Source organism: Capra hircus, chromosome 10 (assembly GCF_001704415.2).
Source record: "Capra hircus breed San Clemente chromosome 10, ASM170441v1, whole genome shotgun sequence".
Classification (NCBI taxonomy): Eukaryota; Metazoa; Chordata; class Mammalia; order Artiodactyla; family Bovidae; genus Capra; species Capra hircus.
The window spans coordinates 3,370,161-3,387,362 of record NC_030817.1 but is presented as its reverse complement, the minus strand read 5'-3'; the positions used below and the strand labels follow the sequence as shown (position 1 = coordinate 3,387,362).

Here is a 17,202-nt window from a genome sequence, read left to right as displayed (position 1 = left end):
GAAAAAGAGACACAGATAACTTTTGGACTCTTCAGAAGATGGGGGTGGGATGATTTGAGAGAACAGCACTGAAACATGTATATTATCATACATGCAATAGATCACCAGTAAGGTTGGATGCATGAGACAGGGCGCTCAGGGCCAGTGCACTGGGACGACCCTGAGGGATGGGATGGTGAGGGAGGTGGAAGGGGGGTTCAGGATGGGGAACACATGTGCACCCATGGCTGATTCATGTCAATGTATGGCAAAACCCACTACAGTATTGCAAAGTAATTAGCCTTCTATTAAAATTAATTGATTAATTTTAAAAAACTGATGCCAGAAGCCACTTGCTATCATGGCTATTAAAAAAAAAAATCCATCTTTTCTTAAGTTTGTAGGCACTTTTTTTATTCTCACTATCATTTGAAAGTATGCATTTTAAACCTTATTTCTAAATTTGCAAGTCTTTTTACCCAGTAAAAGCATATTTGCTTTTATCAAAGTAGGGTAGGAAATGTTTATAAAAAGGGAATAGGGTATATTCTCCCTTTTTCCCTGCTCACGACCAGTTGTCCTGCTTCTTCTGATGGCAGCATTGATTCCTCCACACGCATCATCCATCATATCTTTAGAGATATTTTTTGCTTTCCTACAACACACCTGCGATTCTGATGAGAGCTGTCAGTCTCCTGGCCAGAGTGACGGACATGTGATCCAGGCATAGCCAATCAGAACACCACACTTCCTTGCTCAGAGTCATGTCCACAAATGAACTTGAGCTGGGCCCATCAGAGCCCTTCCTCAGCCATCGCACCCCTGGACCTTCATTACATGGGTGTTGCTGTGAGCTCCTGAAGGCACCAGCTGTGTCTGATTCACTGACGTATACCCAGCAGAGACCATAACGCAGGCATCTATTAGGTGCTTGGCAAACGCTTCTTGAATGAATGAGTAAATGCATGAATGGGTCATGGGTCAACAAGTGAGTATTCAGCTGCTGTTTTTCAAATAAATGTAGAAAACTCTTAGGAAGAGTTTAGGGAAGTCTCCCCACCTCCCCAGCTTTCCCCAAGAACCCCCTTCCTGTACAGTTGCTGGAGTGGCAAGTCCTGGAGTGCTGAGTCCTGGAGGGTCGAGTCCTGGAGTGCTGAGTCCTGGCATGCTGAGTCCTGGAGTGGCGAGTCCTGGAGTGCTGAGTCCTGGAGTGGCGAGTCCTGGAGTGCTGAGCCCTGGAGTGCTGAGTCCTGGAGTGCTGAGTCCTGGAGTGGCGAGTCCTGGAGTGCTAAGTCCTGGAGTGCTGAGTCCTGGAGGGTCGAGTCCTGGAGTGCTGAGTCCTGGCATGCTGAGTCCTGGAGTGGCGAGTCCTGGAGTGATGAGTCCTGGAGGGACGAGTCCTGGAGTGCTGAGTCCTGGAGAGGCGAGTCCTGGAGTGGCGAGTCCTGGAGTGCTGAGTCCTGGCATGCTGAGTCCTGGAGTGCTGAGTCCTGGCATGCTGAGTCCTGGAGTGCTGAGTCCTGGCATGCTGAGTCCTGGAGTGATGAGTCCTGGAGGGGCGAGTCCTGGAGTAGTGAGTCCTGGAGTGGCGAGTCCTGGAGTGGCGAGTCCTGGAGTGCTGAGTCCTGGAGAGCTGAGTCCTGGAGGGGCGAGTCCTGGCATGCTGAGTCCTGGAGTGGCAAGTCCTGGAATGCTGAGTCCTGGAGGGACAAGTCCTGGAGTGCTGAGTCCTGGAGTGGCGAGTCCTGGAGTGCTGAGTCCTGGCATGCTGAGTCCTGGAGTGCTGAGTCCTGGCATGCTGAGTCCTGGAGTGCTGAGTCCTGGAGTGGCGAGTCCTGGCATGCTGAGTCCTGGAGTGGCAAGTCCTGGAGTGCTGAGTCCTGGAGGGGCGAGTCCTGGAGTGCTGAGTCCTGGCATGCTGAGTCCTGGAGTGGCGAGTCCTGGAGTGCTGAGTCCTGGCATGCTGAGTCCTGGAGTGGTGAGTCCTGGAGGGGCAAGTCCTGGAGTGCTGAGTCCTGGAGTGCTGAGTCCTGGAGTGGCGAGTCCTGGAGTGGCGAGTCCTGGAGTGGCGAGCTCAAGGAGGGAAGTCCTTGACCCTGGGGGACAGCCAGGTGTGTTGTCCAAAGCAGCTCTATAGCTTCTGCAGACACGATGGCTGGTGCCCAGACTAGCCCCATATTTGTATCCATCGGTCATTCTGAGCATGGGTACAGCTGCTCCTCTAAGAACTCTCAAGCAAGTAAAGCAGTGGTAACATCTGTGGTCAGCGGGATAGACCTCAGGTGTCAGGGAATCTCCGGGACTGATGGCAGCCCAGGCAACCTTAGCTGTGCCCCAGGCAGGCTGGAGACAAAGGGACCTGGAATGACCTGTATCTTCCTAGGACCCTGGAAAAAAAGTGAAAGTGCCAGTCACTGAGTCATGTCCGACTCTTTGCAACCCCACGAACTCTGCCAGGCTCTTCGGTCCACGGGAGTCTCCAGGCCAGAACACTGGAGTGGGTTGCCATGCCCTCCTCCAGGGGATCCTCCTGACCCATGGATCAAAGCCAGGTCCCCTGCATCAAGGAAGGCTTCTTCCTTCAGAGGTAAAGAATCTGCCTGCAAGCAGGAGATACAGGAGATGGAGTTTGATTCCTGGGCCAGGAAGATCTTTGGAAGAGGAAATGGCAACCCACTCCAGCATTCTTGCCCTGGTAATCCCAAGGGACAGAGGAGCCTGGCAGGCTACAGTCCAAAGAGTCACAAAGGGTCGGACAGGACTAATCGACTGAGCACAGCACAAGTGCTGGAAAGCATCAATCCAACAGGAGTCGAGTAACTTGGTTTCTGGTACTGACTTTGTTACTTCCTCATCCTATAATCTTGAGCTAAAAATCCAGAGTGGGACTGCTTCTAGATGTCAAGACTGAAACATTCCTGCAGTCTCCAAGACTAATGCTTTGGCCAGAAACCACCCTGTGTGAGAGTGGTGGGGTTCCTCTCCTCCAGTCGTTTGTCTCCTCCCCCAGTGAGTGAAAGCCTTCAACCTCTCAGAGCCTGTTCCCTTTAGAAAGCATCAACTTCAAGGTTATCACCTGGTGAGAGATGCTACTTTAGCATTGATTGGGTACCTCAGTGACTGCCTGGCTGCAACAGTAAATGGCTCTGCACTTAGGATCTTTCCTTCAGATCATTTTGCATGAACTTTTCTGAAGCTGATATATAGAATATGTATCCTTTTTGAATTTTCATAAAATTTTCTGAATGTGATATACATAGCAGTATTATTGGCAGGGTAATTATGGAGGATTGGGACAGTCTTTCATGATGTATTTCAATGAATAATGATGATAGATAATAAGAGTATTCACATTTTATGATCTTGTTTCCAGATGTAACTATAATTAGGAACTAACGATGCTGACAGAAATGTATTTAAAAGTCAGTGAAGAAAAATGGAGTCCACAGACTCCAGCCCCACTCTCAGTTCAGTTCAGTTCAGTCGCTCAGTCATGTCCAACTCTTTGCGACCCCATGAATCGCAGCACGCCAGGCCTCCCTGTCCATCACCTACTCCCGCAGTTCACTCAGACTCACGTCCATCGAGTCCATGATGCCATCCAGCCATCTCATCCTCGGTCGTCCCCTTCTCCTCCTGCCTGCAATCCCTCCCAGCATCAGAGTCTTTTCCAATGAGTCAACTCTTCACATGAGGTGGCCAAAGTACTGGAGTTTTAGCTTTAGCATCATTCCTTCCAAAGAAATCCCAGGGCTGATCTCCTTCAGAATGGACTGGTTGGATCTCCTTGCAGTCCAAGGGACTCTCAAGAGTCTTCTCCAACACCACAGTTCAAAAGCATCAATTCTTTGGTGTTCAGCTTTCTTCACAGTCCAACTCTCACATCCATACATGACCACAGGAAAAATCATAGCCTTGACTAGACGGACCTTTGTTCGCAAAGTAATGTCTCTGCTTTTGAATATGCTGTCTAGGTTGGTCATAACTTTTCTTCCAAGGAGAAAGTGTCTTTTAATTTCATGGCTGCAATCACCATCTGCAGTGATTTTGGAGCCCCAAAAAATAAAGTCTGACACTGTTTCCCCATCTATTTCCCATGAAGTAATGGGACCGGATGCCATGATCTTCGTTTTCTGAATGTTGAGCTTTAAGCCAACCTTTTCACTCTCCTGTTTCTCTTTAATCAAGAGGTTTTTTTAGTTCCTCTTCACTTTCTGCCATAAGGGTGGTGTCATCTGCATAGATATTATTAAAATAGTTTTTCACAGAAGGGGCTGAGTTAAAAGCCTTATCATCTTTACTTCTTTCAGATACATATGAAATATACAGCAAAATTTTTTTTAAATTTCTGAACAAATGAGTCACTCATTGGAAGAAGAGTTTGATGTCGTTGTTCAGTCATTAAGTCATGTCGCACTCTTTGTGACCCCATGGACTACAGCACACTAGGCTTCCCTGTCCTTCACCACTTCCCGGAGTTTGCTCAAACTCAGGTCCATCGAGTCAGTGATGCCATCCAACCATCTCATCCTCTGTCATCCCCTTCTCCTCCTGCCTTCAATCTTTCCCAGCATCAGGGTCTTTTCCAGTGAGTCAACTCTTCACATCAGGTGGCCAAAGTATTGGAGCTTCAGCATCAGTCCTTATAAAGAATATTCAGGGTTCATTCCCTTTAGGATTGACTGGTTTGATCTTCTTGTTGTCCAAGGGAGTCTCAGGAGACTTCTCCAACACCATAGTTCAAAAGCATCCGTTTTTCGGCACTCAGCCTTCTTTATGGTCCAGCTCTCACATCTGCACATGACTACTAGAAAAACCATAGCTTTGACTATACAGACCTTTCTCAGCAAAGTGATGTCTCTACTGTTAATATGCTGTCTATGTTTGTTATAACTTTCCTTCCAAGGGGCAAGCACCCTATAACTTCCCGGCTGTGGTCACCACCTGTGGTGATTTTGGAGCCCAAGAAAAGAAAATGTGTCACTGCTCCCACTTTTCCCCGTCTACTTGCCATGAAGTGATGGGACTGGATGCCATGATCTTAGTTTTTTGAATGTTGAGTTTTAAGTTTAAGCCAGATTTTTCACTCTCCTCTTTCACCCCCATCCCTTTAGTTCCTCTCCGCTTTCTGCCATTAGAGTGGTATCATCTGCATATCTGAGGCTGTTGTGACAAAAGTGAGAACTACAGTTCCACAGCCTCCAGAACAAAAACCACAATCACATCAAGGAGAAGGTGTGGTGTCACACATTTTTAGAGAAAAAAATAATTTTCAGCATAAACAAAATCAATTCTTAGTTTTGCAAATGAGAAGACTGGAGGTCCATATGGATGAGGTCCATATGTAAGTTGCTCAGAATCAGAAAGTTAATCAGTGGCTGTCAGATTACACATGAATCTCCATATATGATGTCTCTCCATCTCTGTGTATCTAGAGCTAGATTCTTAATGTCTATCCTGATACCTGATAGATACCTAGTAGATATGCCTATCTCCTCCTCTACTATTTCCCAAATTTCAGGAGTTCACAATTCCCAACCTGTGCCATACATACCTGCCAACTTACTATTGTGTGCTTTCTTTAAATCAGCTCACATTTTCACTTAAATTTCTTTAAAAGCACCATATCACTAATGTAAATGAAAAATCGGTATCACTTGCCATAAACGGGTGATTAAAAAAACTCTTTTGTATCTGAGTGCAGGTAGACATTTACTTTCCAAACTTTGTGAAACTCTTCCAATATCACAATCCTTAAAGATCTGGAATCACTGGTCTAAGATAAAAGTCATTATAAGATACATGTGCAGCCTTTAAAAAGTTGTGACCTGTTGAAATACGAAAAAAATGCTTTTAATTACAATATCTTCCTTTTTCAGCTCAGACAATTGGCTGTTGGCTTGTAAAAGTGACAGCCCTTGAAATCCTCCATTATATGAGGCAGGGAAAATAAGTCTTGGGAATAAGCTGTTGCATAAATAGAACCCAAAGTGAGGGAAGCATTTCTGGCTGGCACAATTCCAACTCTACCTCTTGCTAGCTGTGCAATACTGGCCTAGCTTTTTTAGAATTATTTTTTATTTGAGTATGGCCACTTTACATTGTTGTGTTAGTTTCCACTGTACAGCAAAGTGAATCAGCCATACGCACAGATACATGTCCTCGTCTCTGGATTTCCTTCCCATCTAGATCGCCACGGAGCTCTGCGTAGTTCCCTGAGCCATGCAGGAGGTTCTCATTAGTCACCGATAGCAGTGGACACGCATCAATCCCAGTCTCCGAATTCAGCCCACCCACCCCTTCCTCCTCTGGGGGTCCATGTGTTTGTTCTCTACATCTGTGTCTCCATTTCTGTTTTGCAAATAAGATCATCTATACCAGTTTTCTAGACTCCACATATATGCATGAATACACAATATTTACTTTTCTCTTTTGGCTTATTTCACTCTGTGTGACAGTCCATGTCTCTACAAATGACTCAATTTTGTTCTTTTTCATGGCTGAGTAATAGGGGCTTTCCTGGCGGCTCAGACAGCAAAGAATCCGCCAGCAATGTGGGAGACGTGGATTCGACCCCTGCGTTGGGAAGATCCCCTGGAGGAGGGCATGGCAACCCACTCCAGTATTGTTGCCTGGAGAATCCCATGGACAGAGGAGCCTGGCGGGCTGCAGTCCACAGGGTCACAAAGAGTCGGACACGACTGAGTGACTGAGCACGCAGCCCAGCAGTCCGTATTATATATGGACACACCTTCCTTATCCATCCCTCTGTGGATGACACTTAGGTTGCTTCCTTTACTGTCTCGTGAAACATTTAAAAAGAGAGGTTTTTCTCAGTTTTAAAAATGGGGACCATCAGCGCCTTTCAGGGCTATTGTGAAGATTAAGGAGGAAATATGCATATAGCAATTAGCATGGCACGAAGAACACAGTGGAGTCTCAATATATCGGACTAAATGGTAAACCGGGTTTTTGTTGTTTTCCCATTTCTGGAATCTGATGTCTTCAAGGTCTTTGTAATGTTCCAATATGAAAAGCAGTGGGAGTTTCTTTCAGTGTTAGGAATTGCAGTCAGTTTTTTATCCCATATTTTAAGACAGGGAAACTGAGCCATAGGATGGGTCTGCTATGTGGTCCTAAGTGAAGGCAACACGCTGTGTGTCCTGAGAGCTTAAGCTCCTGATGCTCTCCTCTGCGCCACTCACCAGGGCAGCTGAAGAGGCTGCAAACGTTTTGACACTCACCCTTTCTAATAAGAAGTGGGTTCCCTGCCCCCTCCTCTTGGAGCTGGCTTGCCTCTGAGGTTATCTAATGGAAGCTGGAGTGAGTGAGGCTCTGCCAGTTTCCTGGCCCAAATCTTCAGAGACTGGTAGCTTCTGTTTCCTGTTTCTGCAATTACTCATTCTGAGAGCAGAGTCTGCCTGTGAGAAATCAGACGGCCCTGATGGACAGGCCACGTGCAGAGTCTTGAGATTCCATGGAGGGGAAGAATGGCCCAATGGAGTTTCCACTTCTAGCCATCCCCCCCAAGGCCCCAGATGTGTGAGGAAGGACTTTTTGAACCCTCCGGAGAAAGCCAGCCACTACCCAAATACCAGCACAGTTTAGTTCAGTTCAGTTGCTCGGTCCTGTCCGACTCTTTGCGACCCCCTGGACCGCAGCACACCAGGCCTCCCTGTCCATCACCAATTCCCTGAGTTTACGAAAATCACTGTCAATGCCAGAGGAGCAGAATAACCACCAAACACAGCCTGACCCAAATTCCCAACCCAGGGATTGGGAGTTGTGTTTTTTTTTTTTTAATTTACTTTTATTGGGAGCTTCCCAGGTGGTTCAGTGGTAAGAATCCAGCTACCAACTCAGGAGACACAGGAGACATGGGCTCAATCACTGAAGATCTCCTGGAGGAGGAAATGGCAACCCACGATGGTACTCTTGCCTTGAAAATCCCATGGACAGAGGAGCCGGGGGGGCTGCAGTTCATGAGGTCGCAAAGAGTGGAGCATAGTTGCTTTACAATGTTGTGTTAGTGTCCACTGTAGAGCAAAATAAATCAGCCACATGTATACATCTATTCCCTCCCTTCTCGACGTCCTTCCCAACACTATTTACAATAGCCAGGACATAGAACAACCTAATGGAACATATATACAGTGGAACATTACTCAAACATAAAAGGAACAAAACTGGGTCATTTGTAGAGACCTGGATGGACGTAGAGACTGTCACACAGTGTGAGTGGTTTTAAGCAACTACAATGGCTAAGCTTTGTTACCCCAGAAACTGGAACACACTTACCATCTCACATGATTAGCATACAACCCTCCGAAGTAGGTAGCGCGTTTCCATTTTACAGAAAAGGACACCATAGAATATTAAAGTGGCTTCCCTGAGATTCCATGGTACACAGTGGCAAAGCCACACTGCAGCTCCATCTCTTGACTCAGCCCATGCTTGTACCGCTGGATGCCACTTTTGTGCGCTGAAGAGAAAGGATCTTCAGTGTTGCCACGGCAACCCTGCCTCCCTACTGGTGTCCAAAGGAGAATGGTACTCGGGGGGCTCCAGCTGGCTCCAGCTTCTCTCTGCCTCATTTCTCATCTTCACAGCCATGCCAGCCCCATCACGCTGGACAAGCTCATCTTTTCCTGTAGTAGCTGTGTGTTACTGAAGTTACTGAATGTTCTGGAACAAAGAAATACTTTAAATGTATCAGCTGTTAGGGAACAAATGTATGGATACCAAGGGGGAAAGGGAGGGGTGGGATGAATTGGGATAATGAGATTGATTTCTACACAGTGTTGAGACTATGCATAAAATCATAACTAATGGGAAGCTACAGTTCAGCACAGGGAACTCGACTCCATGTTTTGAGGTGATCTACATGGGAAGGAAGTCTAAAAAGGAGGGGATTGCATGTATATGTTTAACCGATTCACTTTGCTACACAGCAGAAACAAACACAACATCGTAAAGCAACTAACCTACAATATAGATTGAAAACTAAAATGATTTTTTAACTGAAAAAAAAAATTAGCTTTCTCATGATTCTGAATTCCAAAATTCTTCTCACAGTCAAAAACATCATGAGGAATAAGAGCCCTTAGACCTAGAGGCTTTGGGGTCGACCATAAATTCTCCAAGCGAATGTAAACACTGTATGTGACCAGAGGCCCTCCAGTCAGTCCACACATGTAATGTGTGACCCACCTTTGCTGGTGTGCACACACTCGGTGTGGTGTTTCGGATGTATGCTCAGGACCCTGTGCTGTGCCTCCACCAGTTTATCTATTGATAACGTGTCAGGATCTGTGCTAAACTCTTTACTCGGGTTATCTCATTTACTCTCCACAAGAACACCATGAAAAGTATTTTTAGTGAATTCACATATGATTTTATGATTCCACCATCTCATAAATCACTCCAGGTGCCAAAGTCATCTAGAGCAAAAGACCAAGATGACTCAATGCTTCTCTTTGGATGAAGCTATTTTATAACAAAGAATCGGGCACAGAGAATAGTTAGAAACAGAAGAGGGCAAGAAAAAAAATACGATTTTTCTTCTCATCGTTCCCCCAAAGATAGTGGAGACTATTTCCTGAAGACTCGAAATAAAACTCTTTTAAACTCATGTTCCCTTTTACTTCCTGAATAAATTCATCGAGTATCTCCTGTGTGCCAATGTGTTTTTTTGGTCCTGCAAGAAGCAGGCATCAAGACAGGATGAAACATGCAAGAAGTGTATAAGGGGGAACATGTAAGGCTTCAGGAAAGGCTGAGCGAGCCCTCGGACCATGGTGCAGGTCTGACTCTGAGTGAAGGAGACACGGAAGGAAAGAAGGAAGCAGGTGTGGGTGGACGTTTCCTACGTAGCCATGCGGTTCAAGGAAAGTTGGGCAAAGCCAAGGGGCAGTCTCAGAGCCCAAGGTGCCCATCAGAGGAGTCTCAGGGATGGGCCTGCTTCAAGTCTTGGCCCTGCACAGCCAGTGCCTGGGAGCAGCCCATGGCGAACATGGTGCAATTACGATAATAATGTCCAGAGCCAGGCACCTGGAGCCATCAGTCCCTACAACTGGAAATCCAAGGGTCACATCCTCATGGAATCACAGACAAGAAATTTCTCATCCACCAGAAAAGGGAAGGACTGTCACCCAGCCTGCTCCTCGCCCACTCCCAGTGCCCCAGAATCCATTCTGCTGAGCCAGCAAAAGCCTGACTTTTCTCACCGATCCTCCCAAACCTGGAGACACGCAAACAGAATGAAAAAATGTTTCCTTTTGGCCACACCGAGAGGCGTCCGGGATCCTAGTGGGCAGACCAGGGATCAAACCCACACTCCCCGCCTTGGGGAACTTAACCACTGGACCACCCGGGAAGTTCTCCCAAGAGAATTTTTTTTTTAACCTTTATTCAACTCGTTTGTTGATATATTCCTGGCTGGTTTGTACACCCTTACTCGCATTTGGTAAAGAACCGCCTGACAATGCAGGAGACACAGGAGAGGTGGGTTCAATCCCTGGGTCAGGAAGATACCCTGGAAGAGGAAAAGGCACCCCACTCCAGTATTCTAGCCTAGGAAATCCCATAAACAGAGGAGACTGGTGGGCTACAATCCATGGGGTCTCAAAGAGCTGGACACGACTGAGAGAGCATGCACCCACACACTCTCATTAACCAGGTATTAGGTCAGGAAGCAACATTTAGAACTGGACATGGAACAACAGACTGGTTCCAAATAGGAAAAGGAGTACGTCAAGGCTGTATATGGTCACTCTGCTTATTTAACTTCTATGCAGAGTACATCATGAGAAACGCTGGACTGGAAGAAACACAAGCTGGAATCAAGATTGCCAGGAGAAATATCAGTAACCTCAGACATGCAGATGACACCACCCTTATGGCAGAAAGTGAAGAGGAACTAAAGAGCCTCTTGATGAAAGTGAAAGAGGAGAGTGAAAAACTTGGCTTAAAGCTCAACATTCAGAAAACTAGGATCATGGCATCCGGTCCCATCACTTCATGGGAAATAGATGGGGAAACAGTGGAAACAGTGTCAGACTTTATTTTTCTGGGCTCCAAAATCACTGCAGATGGTGATTGCAGCCATGAAATTAAAAAACACTGACTCCTTGGAAGGAAAGTTATAACCAACCTAGACAGCATATTCAAAAGCAGAGCCATTACTTTGCCGACTAAGGTCCATCTAGTCAAGGCTATGGCTTTTCCTGTGGTCATGTATATAGATGTGAGAGGTGGACTGTGAAGAAGGCTGAGCGCCGAGGAATTGATGTTTTTGAACTGTGGTGTTGGAGAAGAGTCTTGAGAGTCCCTTGGACTGCAAGGAGATCCAACCAGTCCATTCTGAAGGAGATCAGCCCTGGGTGTTCTTTGGAAGGACTGATGCTGAAGCTGAAACTCCAGTACTTTGGCCACCTCATGCAAAGAGTTGACTCATTGGAAAAGACTTTGATGCTGGGAGGGATTGCGGGCAGGAGGAGAAGGGGACGACAGAGGATGAGATGGCTGGATGGTATCACTGACTCGATGGACATGAGTCTGAGTGAACTCCGGGAGATGGTGATGGACAGGGAGGCCTGGCGTGCTGCGATTCATGGGGTCGCAAAGAGTCAGACACGACTGAGCAACTGAACTGAACTGAGAGAAGATAAATTATGTGAATTCAATTCACCATCGTAATTCATTTGTTTTTTACAATCACATCAGCTACTGTGTGAGGAGTGGATCAAGAAAGGCAAAATAAAAGCAGAGACCACTTAGCACCCAGACTAAAGAGGTCAGAATGGAGGTGGAGAAGAGAGGCCTGACTGAAGGTCTATTTGGCCGACATAACCAACAGGCCCACTGGTGACCAGACGTCCCTGCCTTCAGCTATGGCACAGTTGAACACATTATGGAAGTGGAGGTTGTGAAGAGGCCACCACAAGGGTAAACTAATACACACTGTCACCCTTAGCCTCTCCCATGACCCTCCTATGGAGTGGCCATCTCGAAAGATGCTTTTAACTCCATCTGATGATGTACCGTCCTGCTGTGATTGCCACAGAAAGGCCCATCACTGTCATTTTTATGACTAATATTGGGGTTTTTTTTTAAATTTTATTTTCCAAATGAACTCATCTATTAAGGGCAAATGAGAATTCAAACCATTTTATAATACTATCTGGAAAATAATGTTAGAGCTAAGCAATTTTCAATTAAGTGGAGATAATATCTAAAATAGGAAATTCACCTGAAGGTTGGAAAGAAGTTACAAAAGCACTTATAAGTTATCAACGTTATAAAAGCTCACATCTTGAGACTTTCATGTCTAACAGCCTAGACCCCTCCAACTGAATTTTTCAATGAGAATCCAAAATTACCTTAAAAAATTGGATTTCCTTGCTGGGCACAATACCTGCCTCATTTAACCTACATGGAAGCTCATTCTGTGAGACTGAGATCAACCTACAAACTTACCTTCAGACTTCATTCCTGGAAAAAGTCTAGGGTGAGTGTGCAACAGGGTCTGCCCCCTCCCGTGCACACCCACCTTGATGCCATGCCCTTCCTGTGGGGGATCACTGAAATGTCCTCAGGGAGGGCAGTGCACGTTCACATCCAGGGGAAAGAGCTTGAGCTCCACGCAGGGGGGGAAGGACCTCCAGTGCTGCATGGTTGGAAAGTGAAAGTCGCTCAGTTGTGTCTGACTCTTTGCGACCCCATGGACTGTAGAGTCCATGGGATTCTCCAGACCAGAATACTGGGGTGGGTAGCCTTTCCCTTCTTCAGAGGATCTTCCCAACCCAGGGATTGAACCCAGGTCTTCCACATTGCAGGCAGATTCTTTACCAGGTGAGCCACAAGGGAAGCCCAAGAACACTGGAGTGGGTAGCCTATCTCTTCTCCAGCAGATCTTCCCAACCCAGGAATTGAACCAGGGTCTCCCGCATTGCAGGCAGATTCTTTACTGATTGACCTATCAGGGAAGCACGATTAGAGGAGATCCAGAAAGGAAAGTCACACCTCAGGAGGATGTTTGGGGAGATCTGCTAACCCTAACTCCAGACTGGATGGTGGATGGCGCTGTCCTCTGTCTCACCTGTGAATTCCTCCGTGATGCCTATATTGCACATGGAAGCAATTCAATGAATGGACTGAACTCAGTGAGGATACAAACACGAACAGATTTATTTTTCTCCTTCCACGGCTTCCAGCATGTTCTGACGGATCTCCTTCCTTCCCCTTTTACGGGCATCCCAGACAGATCTTGTGACCTTCTTTGGTTTCATGAACAATCTCCCTCTAGTGATAAAGATTCATTTTCACATTCTCTAAAGTCCTGTCCAATCTAAAACAAAACTTGAACCTCCTATTTAATCCTAAGCTCTACCAGCCTCCTAAGTGTTAGTCACTCATTCTTGTCCTGCTCTGTGCGACCCCATGGACTGTGGCCCACCAGGGGTTCTCCAGGCACTCGTGTGCATAGCCATCTCCTTCTCCAGGGAGTCTTCCCACCCCAGGGGCTGAACTCTTTGCAGGCAGATTCTTCACCATCTGAGCTTCTGTCCCTTCCCTATCTCCACACCACCTGCCTCCACCGTCCACTCCTTTCCACTCAGGCCTGACCCTTGACCTTGTGTAGGGGACTTGCAGTGGAAACTGAACGTGGCTTTTGCCTCCACCTTCTGCCATCTCTTCTGCACTTTCAAGGTCAGTACATGGAAAAGATAGGTGAGGGGAAGAGTCAGAAGTCCTTTTATCCCTCTGGTCACTCATACGTTCTCCTTTGACTCCAAGGCCACCACTTCTGTGTTGAGTGAGTGAGTGATGGTTGCTCAATCGTGTCCGACTCTTTGCGGCCCCGTCGACCGTGGCCTGCCAGGCTTCTCTGTCCATGGCGTTCTCCAGGCAAGAGTCCTGGAGTGGGTTGCCATCTACTGTTGCCCCTCCTTCAAAAGCTGACTTTATGTGGGACACATGGAGTGTTCTTCCGAGTCACCGTAGGAGCTGCTGTGTTGCTCTGTTCCCGAGGGAGCCTTTTGCTCCTGGGTTGCTCTTGCTGGACTACCTCTGAGTTCCTGCCTCCCACGGGACTCCCCACGGTGCAGTGAGCATCCTGCGCACACTGCCCTCTAAACGGCTGTCAGACTGTATATTTGTGTTCCTCCAAAATTCATATACTGAAGCCCCAGTGCCCAGTGCGTTGGTATTTGGAGATGGGGCCTTTGGGAGGTGATTAGGTCATGAGGGTGGAGCCTCTGTAATAGGATTAGTGCCCTTATGAGAGACAGTAGAGCTTGCTGCTCTCTAGTCCCTGCCATGTGAGGCATGGTGAGAAGACGGCTATTTGCAAGTCAGAACCTGACCACGGTGGCACCCTGATCTTGGACTTCTTAGCCTCCAGAACTGTGGGAAATAAATTCATGTGGGGTAAGCCACCCCATCTATGGTGTTCTGTTATAGTCAGTCCAAGCTGACCAGGACAGTGGCTTACGCCTGACCACCACCTTCTGTGGGTGAGAGACACGCAGGCCAAACCCCGAGCCTCTCTTCCTTTCTCTCCGTCCAGCCATCGCAGGCTGCACCATCCACCCTTCGCAGGCTGCACCATCCACCCTCAGACCTCCAGAATGCTCCGGGTTGTAGTGAAGCCTCCTTGTCCGTATTCAGGAAGCAGCCTAAACGCCAACATCGAGGAGTCGAGCCCTCAAGAGCGCTCTCCTCTGCCACCTGGTGGCAGGCTGCAAATGCTGCCACGCTTCTGAGCTCAGCCTGCAGGCAGCCAGGGAGTGAGATGCCAGCCTCCCTTTCCAGAAGCATCCACCCCAAAACCCTGTGACAGTTCCCCAGGAATCTTGTCACTTGAATCTGGAGATGAGAACGCCGCAGTAGTCCCCATGTGGCCAAAACTCTTCACGTCAATGAACCCAGGCTGAGCTGCCTTCAGAAGTCACATGCCTGCTTCACACAGGATGTTTGGGGTGGGGGAGGGGGAAGCAGGCAGTGATAGTAACGTGATCAATAGATCACCTCTGAAAGCCATAAAGGGCACGTCTGCGAGCTCCCTGTCACTCTCTTGAGAACACTGGGGAGCTTGTCTGCTCTCAGCTTTGGAGCTTTACGAGAAACTCTGAGGAAACAGAGTCTCACACATCAACAGGTTGTGGACCCCGACTGAACTGGCGTCCATGGATCGTTCCCTGGACATATAAAGAGATGAGGAGGCTGTGTGTCAAGGTTGCGGTTAGCTGCCTGGGTCACGGGGCGTGCACAGTGAATACACAAACGGAGGTCGCTGTGCTGAGTGGGCAAGAGCACACCAGAGACACAAAATGAGGGCATCTCCAGTCAGCCAGCAAACACTAGCAAGAACCTGGATGGGTCTGCAAATGAGACCTGTCCCCGCTCCATGACCAGGCACCGTGACTGGTGCTGGAGGAGTATTAATAGAACTGATCAGGACCTAAGGGTAGTGGAGGGGGGGCCAGGTCTCGTTTGCCCAACCATTCAGGTACCCATAGGGTAAATGAAAACGAACCAAATCCCAGATCACACACCTTCCTAAATGGATTTGCAATTGCATTCACTGGGAGCAGATTGCAATATCAATATACTACAGTATAATGAACTGACTTGCTATTCAATCTTCATGGGGAAGCTTGCAGCTTTTCCACTAAACCATGAATCGTATTTATTTGAAGATCAATCCCTCCCCACCCCCAGTATTCACAGGAAGACGTGCACTCATGGAAGAGACACAATTAGCCCCCCAGTTCCCCAGCCTCAGACTCAGGAGAGCGCTAAGCCTCTTACATCATTGCCTCTGAACTGTTGCTAATTTCTCAGTGTTTTATGCACACTGAATGTTCCTAAACATTCCATAAATGGTTATCTTTAAAGATGCATCAAATTGGGAGGGGGAGGGGATGAATAATATCCTGGACATAGGATCCATCAATCCAATCAGGGAGCATTTCCTTCCACTGACTGGCTCTTCCATCACCAGGACTACCCACTTCCCATAGGTAATGACGCGGCTCCATTTACTTGCATAAGAAAAAGTGTTTTAAAATTTTTTCCCCATGTATTAACATCCTACTAAGTGCTTGGAACTCTATATAGATTTTCTCTTAAAACAACCATAGAGGGCTTTCTTGGTGTTAGATGGATAGGAATCTGGCTGCCAATGCAGGGGGACACGGGTTCAGCCCCTTGTCTGGGAAGATCCCACGTGCTGCAGGGCAACCAAGTCTATGAGCCACAACTATTGACCCTGTGCTCTGGGACCCGAGAGCCACAGCTCCGAGGCTGGTGCTCCCTAGAGCCCGTCTCTGCAGAGAAGTCCCTGCAGGGAGAAGCGCGAGGGCCGCAACCAGAGAGCTGCCCCGCAGGCGGAAACCAGAGGAAGCCCACCAGCAGCAGCGGAGACCCAGCACAGCCAGAAAAAAAAAGCAAACAATGTGCTTCCCATTTAATAGGTGAATAAATGAGGCTCGCAGATATTAGGTAATTTACCGACACTCATGGAATTAGCAAGTGTGGCAGAGAATTTCTAGCTAGGTCTCTCTAACCCAGAACCTACACCCTTCTCACCCACCACCTCTTTAAAGAAGATTAAAGAGAAATATTCTGAGAAACGTAGCCAAGTTGTGGGGAAAGAAAGCTCACCCACTTCTACTAAATAGATCCGTAGCAGCTACACCCACATTAGATATATTGTGGGCCAAATACTTGAGAGTTCTCTAAAAATCCCCAAGATGGATAACATAATTATGAAGTTTCTTTACCTTAATGGTGTTACACCAAAATAAGAATATCAGTTTCTCAGTCCTGCTCCATTTACGAGTCACCAAAGTCAGGGAATCTCAGAGTAAGGTTTCTGCATCATCTGGTCCCACAGTTCCTTCTAGACTCCCCATATCTCCTCCCACAGGTCCTCCAGCCCTTGCTCAGGCAGAGTCGAGAATGAGAACTCATTGACTCCCCAGGCAGCCCCTCCCATCTTTGCAAAGCTCTGGTAAAAAGCACTTCCTCATTCTGAGCACGAGTCTCATGCCCTATAGTCTCCATCCACGGGTCTTCCTTCAGGGACACAGGAAAATTTGCATCCATCTTTTACATGGTAGCCCCATCTCATATTGAAGCATCCACACCTCTCCTAGCTTTCTAAAATACAAACAAGACATGATTTTTAAACCCCTTCATTATTCTAGTCACTCATTT

At 47.3% G+C, this 17,202-nt stretch overlaps 1 long non-coding RNA gene across 1 annotated transcript in view; it reads right to left on the bottom strand.

The window, feature by feature from the left end:
- LOC102182599 overlaps window positions 1–16,921 on the bottom strand; it is a 30,541-nt gene extending 13,620 nt beyond the window's left edge. The window contains exon 1 of the long non-coding RNA XR_310352.3: window positions 16,767–16,921. This is a non-coding gene — a long non-coding RNA (uncharacterized LOC102182599). The remainder of the gene's footprint in view (window positions 1–16,766) is intronic.